The sequence below is a fragment of the Aythya marila genome, assembly GCF_965140915.1.
Source record: "Aythya marila genome assembly, chromosome: 2".
Classification (NCBI taxonomy): Eukaryota; Metazoa; Chordata; class Aves; order Anseriformes; family Anatidae; genus Aythya; species Aythya marila.
Window position 1 is genome coordinate 52496428 of NC_139043.1, and position 13112 is coordinate 52509539.

A 13112-nucleotide genomic window follows, 5' to 3' on the forward strand; every position below is an offset into this window, starting at 1 on the left:
GCAATGCGTAGAAGTGGCCACAGCTGATGCAAGCCCGGAAAGTGATGCACCAAGCCCTGACGCAACCCCCCCGGGAGCCACAGTTACTCCCTCAGAGCACGTGGGACAAGGATACCCTGCTCGCTTTCAGCATGACTCTCGCTTTTGCCTTCTATTGCCAGCACAAAATCTGACGAAAACCCACGGCTTCCTGAGCCAGATAAAACTCTGCTTTTAACCTCCAGCTAACAGCTGCAGGTGAGCTCTCCTGGGTGAAAACGCTGCACAGACAACGTGCTTTTCCTTTGTCACACGTGCTACTTCATGGTCACGCTGAAGTGCATTGCCTGCCTGTGTTTTCAGCATCAGGATCATTTGCTCTTCTTGCTGATCAATCAAAGTAAAGCAATAAAACCTTCACTTTTTGGCAAGGAAGACAACGCCGCGACATCTACCAAGTAGCAGGTCCGCGACTCCCCTTCCCCACCCAAAGCACAGAGTAATGAATGCATCACGTGGCAGAATTTGAGCACTAATTGGCAAAACAGGCACAATAATTTGCTTGAACGTGCACTGTGGGGATGGTGGACTGTTTGCAGTTAGCCAGCACAGATGTGCTGCTCTCCGTGTGTGTGAGATATATGTAAAAGTTCAATGGGTTTATGTCGCTGCAGTTACTACTGCTGCTCACTGACACACTCTAGTATTTTTATTGCTTTTTCATAGCTGACATGATTCTGATGGTATGTAATTAAATATTTTACAAAGATCAGGCCTGATCTGTCAACCTTTATGCATATGAGAAATCGCATGGTGTTCAATGCCTCTACTCATGAACACGAAGCAGGCTGGGCTGGGTTCCCACAGCTACAAAAGTATTTTTTCCCCCTCTGTATTACCCATTTGGGACTCCAATGGAATTAATTGTGAAAAAAAAAAAAAAAAAAAAATCCTTAAATATCCTTCACTTTTATTCTGTGTATTGAAACCTTCAGCTAGGATTTAAAGAAACTATAAGAACAGTGTTGTGGCAGTTATGTTTGGCTGGGAGTGGAAAGAAGTAAGAGTTTGTGTTTTGTCACAGGCTGAAAGACATTACTGCCTTTTTGCCAGTCTGTATCTCAGTGTGGTTTCCTGAGACTGATTAAGGGCTTGAAGGGGGGATTTTTTTCAAGAATTCATGACTCACTTTTTAAAATAGTGTATTTGAGACACAATGGGGATTGCCTGAATATTTTTGTTTGTTTTGTTTTTTAATGATACCTGCAGGATATGTCACAGTCATGTGCTTTCTTCAAACTGATACACATGCAAAACTCTCATGTGAGGGTGTCTCACAGGCGTTGTGCTCTGGGTCTTTCCCTCCGACCCAGCGCCTTCGTGTGCTCACAGGGATGCTCAGCCGCAGCACACTGCTCTACAGCAGGAGCTGAAGCTCTGCTTTAGCAGAGCCTTTCAAAGTGTGGCTTGGGGCTGAGCCACAAAGCTTTTCATGTTTTGATCCAGATCTGGGCCTACTGGGCAGGTGGACATTTGGACCTGAATTTTAGATTTGGATTCGTCTGATGGAATCACGTTTAAACCTTTGCAGCCATTCTTCTTCTAGGACCAAAGCACAGGCACACAAGCCTGGGCCACAGCATATCCTCAAAACCCTCAATAAAATCTTCTCTCATTTCCCAGCCTCTGTTTCCCCAGTGCCTCCACAGCTGGGTACAGCTATTTTTCTGATTTTCCCCCAGCAGGGAACACAGCAAGGGCCTGAACACAGCCAACCAGGCTTTCCTGTCATTTTACGCACACACCCTTAATATTTTACTGCCTCTTGGACCCCTGAGAAAGCATCTCTCCCATCTTTGGGCAGAAAGGGAATAAAATATGAATTTCTGGAAATGAAGAGGCCTTTTAAATGAAAGTCTACTAAGTTATTAGCCTACTATGGAAACCAAGATATAACAAAGTTGCACCTAATCTTCAACTGGGAATCATTAAACCTCATCGCAGCACTGCCAAAGCAGGCGGAGGACAGACTTATGCCTTTCAGGGAGCTCTGCTGGACCATTAGCTTTGCATGGCACTAAAATGAAACCCATCACACTTCCCACACCTCTGGACGGAGCGTTTCCACTTCCCTGTGTGCCATGCTGCTGCCAATTTGCCATCACAGGGCCGAAAGCAAGAGTGCTGAAGTGCCAGGAGAAAGCTGATCCCGCATGACGCATCGGGGAAAGACAACTAGCACCAAGGCCGCTGGAAAACAGGCACTCTCCCGGGTTCCCAGCCCACGTGAAAATTTATGAGGTTTGAATGAAATTCAGCTCAAGAATCCAGGCCAACAGCTCCTTATCCAAAATGAACTCAATCGCTGGACTTTTGTCTTTTTAAGCGTCACCTGACCGTGCTTCGCACTGCCTAGGTTGAGCTCTGCTTCTCAACTACCTCAGAAAAAATTAACCCTTCTGTTGGCACCATAATGTGTGGTGAATTTAAATTTTAAAAAATAAAACAATATAAAATAGTATATATAAAAAAAAAAAAAAAACGCTAGATCATGACACTACAATGACCCCGACATATGGATGTGTTACAGCCCTTCAACAAATCAAGGGAGGCACTTAGAGACACGGAAACAGGCAGCTAAGTGAGACACAGGTTTTACTTGTCCATGCACACCTATGAACATGAACATATGGATTTCTTTACATCTTGACCCCAGAGAACTGGCATAAAACTTGAAAACTGCCACCTGGTTTCTGCAGTAATTTTTCCATTTAGGGTTTAAACAGCATCTAAACCCATGTGTGTGTGTTTTTCTCTTGCAAATATGCAGCACAGACAACTGCAAAGCAAGGAGATGGGCGTGAGAAAGAGGATTTCTGTTGACCCAAGGGAACCAGGAGAGGGATGAGCCCAGGCCTGCCAAACAGCTGGTTGAACTGCGGAGCCTGGTCTCAGGCTGTTGTGAGGCTTGTCTACTGAAGGCACGAAAAGCACCTTCTCCTCTGCCTGCCTGTTTGTTTGTTTGTTTTTCATTGCTCCCCCAATGCAAATGTACTGGAGGGTGCTCCACGAAGCACGATTGAAGCATGTCCCCTCACCTGAGAGGAAAAGCAGCATGCCTTTAAATGCTATTTCCCTAGGAAGGTGCAGGAGTCTGACCAGACAAGTGCTCAAATGCTTTTAAAGTGTTACCCCTCCTTTCCTCAGCTGTTGCTGGCTGCTTCCACCCCCCTGGGCCTTGAAAGCAGAGCCCGTGCAGGCTGCTGACCCATGGCAAGGCAAGCTGTGGTGAGTTTGCTGAGGAGAAGGCCCCGTGCTGCTGCTTCTTGGCCAGGGGCCCAAGGAGGGAGTGCAACATGTATAAACCTTTCTATTAGTCATACACCCCATCAGTTAAGTCCATCTGGAACCACAAAATCATAGAATCCTTTAGGTTGGAAAAGACCATTAAGATCATCAAGTCCAACCATCACGTAACACTACCGAGTTCGCCACTAAGCCATGTCCCTAAGCGCCATGTCCACACATCTCTTAAACACCTCCAGGGATGGCGACTCCACCACTTCCCTGGGCAGCCTGTTCCAATGCCTAAACACTCTCCCTGTGAAGAAATGTTTCTTGATATCCTGTCCAGACCTCCCCAGGTGCAACGTGAGCCCATTTCCTTGCATCCTAAACCTAGCTGTTTAATATTTGTTCACATCTAATCTAGTTATTTCATCCATCTGCAGCTGAGGGTGAAGGCCATGCAGTGCACGCTGGCTGCCTGTAGGGTACACAAAGCCAGTGGAAGATCTCAGTCGTCATCGATGCTGAACTTGCAGCAGATCCTGGTTTTCCCAACGACAGGCAGCCATGATCTGACACAGCCACGCAAAGCCTGCCAGGAGGATGGAGAGGAAGCTGAAAACTTCCCCTGGCCACATTACAACCTTCATCATGCATGGCAGGGGCAAGCAAGGGCAGAGGCCTGTCCCCTGCCACTTGCCAGGCTGCTGGCTCCCTGCTCCACACCAAGCAAAGGGCACGGGGGCCTCATGTGCGAGTCCAGAGAGGATCAGAAAATGAAAACAAAGTCCCTCCACCCCCCGAACATTTCTTTGTCTCCATTCATAACCACAATTTCATTTGCATTGATGTTTCCTGACTGATTCTCTCCTCAGAATAATTGATGGGGAAAAGATCAAGAAATGTAATTAAAAGAGAAACAAACAGAAAACAAAGGGAAAAGGGTAAATGGGCATGCGACTTCGGGTCAGGGAAGGAAGAGGAGCAGGTGGTGGAACTGATGAGGGAGATTTAATGAACTGCGATTGACTTCGAATAACAAAGGAGGAGGAACCTAATCCTACCCTTGGATCTGCACACATATGGACTTACCATAACAAATGGTAATCAATCCATCAGCCTTAAATTAAAGATAAGGTGGGCAGGCAGGAAGGGACCCAGTCTAGCCTCTCCTCCCCCCTCCTGCCATCACACCAGGTCTGTTTGCGTGTGTTCATTGACATATGTCGATAGGGCTAGTGTCCGACACGTCTCCCTCCTCCGCTTAGGCTGTTGCCTTCCTATCGCTAATGCCACCACAGGTAGGTCTTTGGATGCTACCTCAGGAATTTAGGTTCCTGGCTACACTGCACCTACGGCCTGCTTCACCCAACAGCCATCAGGGCTCGGCAGCTCCAGAAATACGCCCGCAGGACTCTGAACGTAAACACTCGCCGAGTTTTAATCAAATGCACATCACAGATAGTCCTGCGTGACAGAAACCAGAGCAGCCAATCCGCAGACCTGCCAAGAATAGCTTCATCTGCGATGCAAGCATTTTTTCCTCTTTTGTATCATTTTGGCCCCGGCTTTCTTATTCTGGGACAAGCTGCAGAAATATTCTGGGTTTTATGAGATAGCTGCCTGTTCACTAGGCTTTCTAAATATGCACCCAGGCTTTATGGTTCCTCATTAAGTTTTCTAGGATGGAGTTTCTATTTTAAGGCCCAGATCTGCCAAAGCAAGTTGCACAGTTGGACGCCCCTTCCCATGCATATGGTGAAGCATAGCTGTGGGTTTCTTTGCAGGACTCAGGGCCCTAGCGTTTGGGCCTGGCAGGCAGCTCATCCCACAGAAAGTGCTTCTAAACAGAGGGAGAACTTATAGATGCTAGCATCTCCAGGGCTGGCAACTGACACTTATTTCTCCTTGACCAGAAAATGCTAAGCTGGAAGAGGACCAGTGCCACCAGCAACCTGTCTTTTAGGAAAAATAAGGCCAACTGAGCTGGCAGCAGTGAGGCAGTGGGTTGTGATGAGAAAGCTGAAGAACATGGGAGAGGCTGGGTCCAGCCAGGCACACAGCCTGTGGCCCAGTCCCCAGGCAGAGCTGCACTGGTGGAAGGGCCCAGGCTGTCAGGTCTGGAAGCACTTCTACCGTGGCTATTATATGAACAAAGCATTTGCCAATTAAAATAATTCAGACAAATCTCCTATGTCCTGAGGAATGGGCAGAGCAGGCACAGATGGAAAGGAACGCAATGCCAGGCCCTGCCACATCAAATCCAGTGAGGGGAAAGGGTGGGGGGGGGAAATGTGAAATAGCTACTGAAGTTAAACTATTCTGTCTATTTTTAGCTCTGCAAGACTAGCGGGCTCCTCATGCTGCGCTATTTCTACCTGACAATCAGGAAATGGGCTCCCTGGCACGGGAGGACCAACACCAGAGGAAGAGATGGCTTGGGCTGTGAGCCTGCATTTCTGCAAGTGGTAAGTTTTGCTGACTCCTGTGGCACCAGAAAGCCTACCTGCCCACGCTGTTGTGGCTCTCAGATGCTCTGTAATCCCCATCCTGGCTGATCTGTTGGGTGAGAGCTGTGGGAATTTGGGATACCTGTAGGCATATATCAAGTACAGTCAAATGCTTGGCAAGTGTTAAAGCACAGAACCAAGGCATCAGCGATTTTGCGTGTCACTGCTGAGCTGACAGACAAGAATTCAGAAACAGACAAAACAGAGGAAAGGCTTACAGCCAGTACACTGTAATTCCTAAGCCACCAGCATCTGTGATACCTGGCCTCTGACTCAGCTTCTCCAGACTTCCACATCTTAAATGATCTCGCACCCGGAGCATGACTTTGCACCACAGGGGTGGTTTTGGTGCTTTTCAGGTGTGAGGTGGGCTGACAGGGAGCCAAGTTGGCACATCCCATCACCTCTCAGCTGAGCATACTGAGGACTGCTGGCCCCAGCTCCACACTGCAGCCCGACCTCCTCACGCCTCTACCAACCAGGGCAATTCCCTGGCCTGCTGATAGGTCACCACATTGCTCCCTGAGAGGTATCACCATGAGGTTTTGGGGAGAAAAACCTTTTCCACCAGTGAGAGCATGGTGTGGTGTCATTCACCCATTCCCACAGGAGCAAGAGCCAATGTTTCAGGGGCAGTGGGCAGAAGTGTTTCACCACACGTATGCTGATGAGCCACCACCTCACAGCCCTCACGTCTCACCGTGAGCAGGTTCAGTTTCAGCCAAGCTGCTTGCTAGGCAGGTTCTTCTCATCCTTATTTCTCAAGGAGTCTCAAAGCAAAGCACATCAATGGCAAAGGAGTAGGGAGAGAGTCGATGTGGAGGTCATCAGTGCACAATCCCTCTTCATCATACATTTCTGGGACCTCCTTCATCTCCTTTTCACCTACAAAAATCTGGCTGCAAGCCACAGAATAATATAGCAACGGGGGAAAGGGAGGAAGAAGGCTTAACTTTTATTTATTTTAGTGCGATCATTAGGATTATGTCAGGGGGAAAAAGCATTAATACATAATCTTTTCCCTGTGCTATACAACACTGGCTGCTTTTAATTTAGAATTAAATTGAAACACTCACTCAGAGCAGCTTTGAACAGCAGCCAAGGCCTTCCCTTGCATTGTGTTAGCAGCTGGGTAGCCTTCCCACTCTTTTTTTTTTTTTTTTTTTTTTTTTTTTGAGTCCACAGTGCCTTTTTTCAGACCTGTGCTGAGGGTCAGTCACTGACTATCCTTGTCACACATCCCCAAATACTGGGGGTCTCCTTGGCTTCGAGCTGACACACCGAGGCACCCACAGCACAGGTGAAGGGGAAGATGTCCCATGGAGATACGTGAGCGTGGCCCCCAGCAGACCAGCCCTCAGTAAACAGCACTCCCGAGCCACAAGTATTTCACAAATTAAAGAGAGGAGGGATGTATTAAAAAGCACATCAAAATGCACATTTTTTTTAAATGCTAAAGAGCAGTGATTTATTTCTCTCGACAGCGCGAGTTACTTCATATGCTTTGCTGCACATGATTAGGCAAGTTCACACATGGAAAACACAGTTTGGAGGTATAAACAGGACAAGCAAGGCTGGGCTGGGTAAAGCCAAATTTAGTTAAGTGAACTGGTCATCCTGTTTTGTTCACACGAGGAGCCTGCTCCAGACAGTTCTCACCAAGCTGATGAGAAAGGTGCCATGGTCGCCCTGTTCATTTCAACCCATATAAATACTAGGTTTTGTCAGGCTAAAGAATCCACAGTGGATTCAAGCCTTTTTCTTAATTATTGGTATTCAACGAAAGAAAGGGTAAGTTTAAAGGGGAAAAAAAAAAAAAAAGATTGCCACCCTTTCAGTGCTGCTATGAAGGGAGCGCTGCTTATCACAACAGGTGCAAAGGCCACTCACAAAAACAGAAGCAGTTCAGCGCTGAAAGGCTAAGAAATTACTTATTCTCTTTGTCAGCTGCTCACACAAGCAGGGTAAAGGCTACTTGGAAGGAAAGACAGAGGGTTAAAATAAAAAGAAGGGTTAAAGTTTGTCACAGAAAGAAGCAAGAAAGAAAGAAAAGAAGAGGACGCGCACACAGGCCCGCAGGTTCACAGGAGACTTTGGGAGATACATCGACCTTAAAAAGGAGTTAAAAAGAAGCCAGAAACAAAACCACATCCCTGCACGGAGCGGGAATGAGCAGCACCACCAGACTGGGGACATTTTAACAGGCGGCCACTTCTCCTGAATGGCGCGGGGAACAATACCACCTGCCTGAAAGCGCAGCATTCCTGCCGCTGCGCCCCTGCGGAAAGAAAGGGGCTGCTGGGGTCTTCCCCACGGCGCCGGCTAATTGCACCTTCTTGGGCACGGCTCACAGACCGTGCTTGTTCCCTGTCGGAGGAGTGATTTGTGTACCACACCTACGGAGTCAACATACTCGGGGGAAAAGTGAAGAAAAAAGGAAAAAAAAAAAAAAAAAACATGATGAGAAGCCTGGGGGTTGCAGGGTTCTGTTTCTCTTTGGGTTCTTAGCTGGTGTTTTCCTCCGCCCGCCTTCTTTCAAGATAAGGCATCAGAAGTAACTGAAACTGGAATTTCATTTTATAACACCCCTCCATTAATCCTTACATCTCTCTCAACTGCTGCATAAATTTCACCCTCTCTCCACAGAGCTCGAGGTTGCTTTACATCTGGTGCATCTTATTTTCTAAGGATGATGGCTCTGTTTATTTTAACCAGGCCTGGAATGATGTGCAAACCAGCCATGCCTCTTAGATGCTGATTGTTCCCAGAACCAGATGGTCAAGCCTTCCTCTTTCAAGACAGCTGACTCAAAAGCCATAAAAGAAAACACCAAAAATGAAAACAATCATCAACAACAACATCAAAACACACCCTGTGGTGGGAAAAAAAAATATTTCAATGTTGGCACTGTGAGAGAGAAAAAACTCAGAGAAAAGAGAGTGTTTGGTTTTTCCAGACACTGGAGGTCCACCATGCAAGGGGGGGGATGTGCTCATCAGAAAGTTTCCACCAGTGGCAAAGTAGCAGGAGGAATTCCCAGGCTTAAAGATGACAGATGTTCATACCTCTGGTATCCAGAAGCAGTAAAAGCCACCTGTGGTTGTTCTGACAGCCCTGCTAAATGAACGCCATGTTAGAGCACCAGTGAAATAGAACAATGCAAGTTGCTGTTGTCTGCATCTGCAGGTTCTCTGATACTCACACAGGCTTCACAATTTATAGCCAAACCCAAAGTGCTTAAACTCCATTTTAGCTCCAACCTTGTGGTTCCCTTCCTTCCCAGGCTTTCTATTCCCTACTGGTCCTAGCTTAATTGCACCACTTTGCTCTAAGTCACTGAAAGCCACTGATGGGGCATGGTTAGGCATGGTGTAAAGCTGCTGCAGCCCAACTAAGCCTCTTAAATCCTATCCTGAAGGTTAAATTGGTCCAGCATAAGAGTGCAGGAGAATTCATATGTGTAGAAACAATTCTTATGGTTTAAAAAGGACCAGCTCCTCCCTACCTTGATCAAAATCAAAAAACATTTCACACCACTGTAATCAAATTGAAAAAAAAAATACAGTCAGGTTATGGACAGAAACACACAAGTTACCACAAAACAACTCATGAAATCTCCCCACAAAGGTGTAAACTTACAGCACGCCATCTATTCTGCAGTTGTGCCTGCTATGCAGGCTTTCACCCTGGCAGACATTAGGTAGCTTTTCTTTCAACTGTCTTTCACCTCTCTAGGGGAAAACAGACACACAAGCTGCCTAAAGAATCTTAAAAAAAAAAAAAAAACAATCACGTCATCTTTAACCATCACAAGAAACAGACAGCCATGAAAAAGTAAGCTATGCCTGGATGCTTTTCATCAACTACTTCATCTTAACATTCCTTAATATTCTGTAGGAATATCCAATCCTGACATGAAAAGACTTTGTGAAGATTTTGAGAAAGGTAGAAAGTCCATTTCAAGCTTTCCAAGAGGAGGAGAAGCTTTAAACATTTGGAGAGTTTCTCATTCAGTGCTCTTTGGTTCTTAAAACTGCCAAGACCCTGTTAAACGAAAAGTGCTCTGTAGATGGACCACTCGCACTTAAGCCAAACATAAGACTAGATTCAACTGAAAACGTCCCCTACAAAGATGTTTGCACTTGCTGAGCTAAAATCATCTTTTAACTAAGTTAAACTGCAAAGATATACAGTTGAACTCTCGATGCAAGCATGTTGTGGGAGCCCTATGGCACTATTCACAACAAAGAAATTAGGATGAGGCTGTTAAGACCCACTCCCATTCGTGGCTGGGGCACCATAGATAGAAAACCTCCATTCAGCACCTCCTCCTGCACGTAAGCATTCACAGATATTAATAGCAGAAATAATTAATTGTATACCCCCATGAAGCATTTCAAAGCGTATTGTCATTTAAAAACAAGCCCCCTGTGACACGCAAGGTAATAATGACGAGACAAAACCTTGAGCAGATGATGCTGTTGAAGATTGTATTGTCGTTGTACAAGCAACTGAAGATACAACTGAAGATACCTGCTTGGGGCCGGGACGTTCTCCACCGTATGTTTGCAAAGTCCCCTGGACAATGGGACCCTAAGCTGCTTGCCACCTCTAGACACTGGTACAATGTGGATATTTAACAACAAGAGCTGCAGGCCCAGTGCACACAGTACTAACTCGTCAACGAACTGTATGCTGAAGAATATTTTCTGTGCTAATTGGCAAGGATGGCTGTTAATCCACCATAGAATAGCTCCCTTACAAACCTCAGCAAAATCCACTTAGCTTTGAGTCAGGCATACTTCAGAAAGTATTTGTGCTCTTTCCCTTTGGATTGAGAGAGACAGAGAGTGAGCAGGGGTGAGACAAATACTGGAAGTGCAATGGGGCTTTAGTAAAACTTCAGAAATCTATTAAGAATGGGAAAGAAGCCACAGGCTCTGTGCTAAGGAGAAAAACTGTTTGTCACAGAGCAGCAGTTTTGAGCTGCTCGGCTCTGAAAACAAGGTTCTGCTAATTAAAACCTTGATACAGCACGTCATTTAAGTTTATTTAAATATGTACTTAAAGATAAACGCAAAGCATTCTGCTCAAACATTTTGAGGAATATGATCCTTGAGCAAGATTAACAAGTCTTTAATAACACTTGTGTTATGAAATGTCATTATAATCAAGCAGTAAATCAATAGTACAGTAGCATATGCTCAGATCACAAGGGCTGTATTCTGAGGAATAAAAGAAAGGCCAGCATCCCCGTCTTTTATGGCAGTGATACACGTTATGTGTATCTACACCTTCCACGTGATGCCACTTCTGGTACCTGCAGTCATCCGTGAGGCCATCTGTTTGCATTGCAAGGGGTGGATGGAAAGGGACAGCGATGTTTCCCTGTGACTCACACAACCCTCAGAGCAGGCTAAAGGCAGGGCTCACCAGCACTGAATGGCTCCTACCCCAGCACGCTCTCTTGTTCTGTTTTACGGCTCCCCCCCCAACTCTTTGTGCTCCCAAGGGTCTGGCCTTGTGGCCAGGCTACACAGTACTCAGAGCAGGCAGAGTCACTGCGAGAAGCAGAGATGGCTTTCTGCTGGTTTAGAGCCACAAGGGAACAGCTGTGGCTGGTGAAGGGGTGAAGGCACTACTATGGTCAGAGTGCAGAAATACGGCAGCAGAGCAGAGCTTCAGTGGCCTCCACTGAAGCTGTCAAGGATACGCCCCGGTGAGTGAGATAATGCATGTGTTCCCCTGCCTGGCCCAGGCTGAATTAGCACATCTGGGGCCCACATTTACCCCTGCTTTGGCGCACCTTTGCCATTAACACTAAAAACATATCCTGGAGGACACAAGGGCTTGAGATGAAGGAGGTGAGAGGGGAAATAAGACACCTTGCCTCCCCCTTCACCTTGCTCCTCCCGCCTCCCACATGGCTCCGGAACACTTTGTGACTTGAATGCTGTCAATCTCCTCACGGGAGGAATATATTTATAGAAACCCCATCCCTGCGTCTGAACACTTTTATGATACCAGATGTCGGAGGACACAAAGTCGATGAAATAAAGCATAGGGGTCAAAATTATCTGCTGCCAGCAGTGAGATTTACAGTTTCTCCGACGACCGTGGAGCAATGCCAGTTTACTCTGGCAGAGAACCGGGGCTGGCAAGTGGGTACCGATGTAAATAGTTAGGCTGTGCACACTGCTCACACAAGACGACGCTTGTCCTTTGCAGGAGAGATGTTACTAGGAAGGGTTAATGCCTCCTCTTTGAAATATGGCGTGGCAGCTGCAGATGACATCAGATTTTCTGCCATACTGGTTTCTATCAACATACACAACACATCCAGGGAAGTCCAAGCACTGCCTGAGACTGCAATGAGACCGACAGTCAGAAGTATCACAATAGATTATATCATTTCAGGAGTTCATGTGGTTGTGTTTAAAAACAGGGCTATCTTCAGTCTCTTAGGAGAGCAACACGGGGATGGATCTAAGCACTAAGAGTTCAGGCACCTCTTTGGTGATCAAACCACAAAAAACGTGGATCTCAGGTACACATGTGAAACTCACCTGCAACTGAAGCCAGCAGCCCAGGAAGATGCCAGGGTGCATAGCCGAAGGATCCGTATTGTTGTATTTTGGCAGTACACAGCAAAGCTGAGGAGAAGTAGGTTAATTAAAATTCATATGTCATTTCCATTTCCTCTGCATGTCTACAAGACTGTTTATTCTCACCATCTGAAAGAGATTCTCACCATCTGAAAGAGATATTAATTGCTGCTCTTGGTTGGTGAGAATAAACACTACAAGAGATCAAGTTCCCTAGTGAAGCCTTCTCAGTTTTGCTTTTAAAACGCAATGGAACAGCTTGAAAGGGCTGCTCTTATCTGCACAGCAATTGGCTTAAGATGCAAGCCTAGGGTGAGGTCCATTAGCATTTGTCCAGTGGCATTTTGCTGACGAGCACCAGAGCAGCGGTTGTTGCCTGTTTCCATCGGCCACAGTCCAACACAGTAAGAGTATTTTGGCCATCGATTAGGCTTAGGTGATTTGCTTCAAATAATCCCCTTTCTTCATTACGGTGGCTCCTGAAGTGATCAGGAATCTGTAGGCACCTGAAGTAGGATCTTTCACACAAGCTGGAGAGACACGTTATGGAAATGAAGCATGTGTTTGCTCGGTATTTCAGCACTGACACCACATCGATGCTGAGATGAGGTCTAACAAATTTTGTGCTCCTGCACTGCCCATGGTGCATCCTGGAGACTGCTTATCTTCTGTGAATATAAGACCCTGTATTCAAACAGAGCATGCAATTTGGTGGTGATTTCTTCTGCTG